Source organism: Dasypus novemcinctus, chromosome 14 (assembly GCF_030445035.2).
Source record: "Dasypus novemcinctus isolate mDasNov1 chromosome 14, mDasNov1.1.hap2, whole genome shotgun sequence".
Taxonomy (NCBI): domain Eukaryota; kingdom Metazoa; phylum Chordata; class Mammalia; order Cingulata; family Dasypodidae; genus Dasypus; species Dasypus novemcinctus.
This window is the reverse complement of record NC_080686.1, coordinates 99,649,612-99,651,952: the sequence shown is the minus strand read 5'-3', so window position 1 is coordinate 99,651,952 and position 2,341 is coordinate 99,649,612. Positions and strand designations below refer to the sequence as shown.

At 33.5% G+C, this 2,341-nt stretch overlaps 1 non-coding gene across 1 annotated transcript; it reads right to left on the bottom strand.

The window, feature by feature from the left end:
• Window positions 1-2,010: 2,010 nt before the first annotated feature.
• Window positions 2,011-2,113, bottom strand: LOC111766362 (U6 spliceosomal RNA). The gene has a single exon (XR_002798432.1). It is a non-coding gene; the product is annotated as a U6 spliceosomal RNA (small nuclear RNA).
• Between the last annotated feature and the right edge of the window lie 228 nt (window positions 2,114-2,341).

Sequence of the window (2,341 nt, the reverse complement as noted above, 5' to 3'; positions counted from 1 at the left end):
ACTTTGGGATTATTTTGCTTTTTTTAAAAAATTTTTTTAGATCCCCCTGGTGTGCAATTAGGTCTTTGATTTTAGCTCTTTCTTCTTTTTAATGTGAATATTGAGGGCTCTAAATTTCCCTCTCAGCACTGTCCTTACTGCGTTCCATAGGTTTTGATAGGTTGTGTTTTCGTTTTCATTTTTCTCAGGATATTTACTGATTTCTCCTGCAATTTCTTCTTTGACACACTGACTGTGTGTTTTTTAACCTCCATATATTTGTGAATTTTCCTATTCTCCCAGTGTTTTAATTTCCAGTTTCATTCCACTATGATCAGAGACAGTGTTCCTTATAATTTCTATATTTTTAAATTCATTGAGATTTGTTTTGTGACTCATCATTGGATCCATGAGCACTGAGAAGGATGTATACCCTGCTATTTTGGGGTGCAATGTTCTGTATATGTCTGTTAGGTCTAATTCTTTTATCATATTCAAGTTCTCTGTTTTCTTATTGAGCCTCTGTCCAGATGTTCTATCCAATGATGAGAGTGGAGTATTGAAGTCTCCAACAATTATTGTTGAGATGTCTGTTTCTCCCTTCAGTTTTGCCAGTGTTTGCCTCATGTATTTTGGGGCACCCTGGTTAGGTGCATAAATATTTATTATTGTTATTATTTCTTGGTGAATTGTTCCTTTTATTAATATGTAATGTACTGCTTGGCTTCTTATAACAGTTTTGCATTTAAAATCTATTTTGTATCATATTAGTAGTTATGCCAGCTCTTTTTGCTTACTGTTTGCATGGAATACCTTTTTCCAACCTTTCACTTTCAGCCTATTTTTGTCATTGCATCTAAGTGAGTCAATTGTAAACAGCTTATAGATGTCTCATTTTTTTTAATCCATTCTGCCAGTTTGTGTCTTTTGATTGGGGAATTCAATCCATTAACATTCAGTATTATTACTGTAAAGGCATTACTTACTTCAACCATTTTAACCTTTGGCTTTCCTATTATGGCATATCTTACTATTGTCTGTATTTGTTTTTGTTCCTTGGTTTTTTACCCTTTTGGTTACATTTACTAATAGTCTTCATTTCTATACATTTCCTCAAGTCTCTCACTCTCCTGTCTTTTCCTTTCAGTTTGCATCAACCTCTTTAATATGTCTTATATATCTATTCTTGATGAATTATCATAGTGTCTGTTTATTGCCCTCATTTTTGAAGGACCATTTTGCCAAATAAAGAATTCTTGACTTGCAGGTTTATTTTGTTTGTGTTTTTTTTTTTTTTTTTAGTATCTTAAATTTATCATACCACTGTCTTCTCGCCTTCATGGTTTCTGATGAGAAATCAGCACTTAGTCTTATTGAGCATCTCTTGTATACGATGAATTTCTTTCCTCTTGCTGCTATCAGAATTCTCTCTTTATATCTGGCATTCGACATTCTGAATGATGTCTCAAAGTAGGTCTACTCCAATTTATTCTGTTTGTAGTACGTTGTACTTCTTGGATATTATTATTTATGTCTTTCAAAAGGGTTGGGAAATTTTCAGCTATTGTTTCCTCAAATATTCTTTCTGCCCTTTTCCTTTTTCTTCTCCTTCCAGGACAACCATACTGTATATGTTTTTGCATTCTGTCCTGGGATTCAATTTCTTGAGACCCTGTTCAATCTTCTCCATTTTTTTTATGCCTGGTCTTTTATCTTTTCAAGTTCAGATGCTCTTTCTTCTAATTCACTTATCTGTTCTGTTATGTAAACTCTGCTGTCTGTGCCTCTACTGTATTTTTAATCTCATCCATTATGTGTTTCATTCCCATAAAATTTGTTACTTTTCTTTGTTACTTTCTTTTCTATGTTCACCCAGTGTCTTCTTAATATCCTTTATCTTTTCACTCAAATTTTTTCCTTCAGTTCCTTAAATTGTTTTTGGAACTTTGTGTGAACTACATTAATCAGTTGTTTTAAATCTTGCATCTCATCAGGATTTTTAATTTGTTCCTTTGGCTGGGCCATACTTACAAAATTATGGAATGCTTCACTAATGCGAGTGCTATCCTTGTTCATGGGCCATGTAAATCTCCTCTATATCATTCTAATTTTTATATATGTGCTGCTAAAGCAATGATTGGACATGAGTCTTGGGTGATACTCTTCAACTCACTAGGCAGTCTTTCCTTTACTCTACATGTTGATATGAATTGTTCCCTACTCTATAAAAAGCAATTCTTTGATTTCTATCTTCCCATCACTTCTTTTGTCCACAACTTTCCCATGAACCCTGAAAAAAGGGGGGTTTATCAAGGAGTTCTTGCCACAAAAGAGGTGTATGACACATCAAGCAAAACTTAAT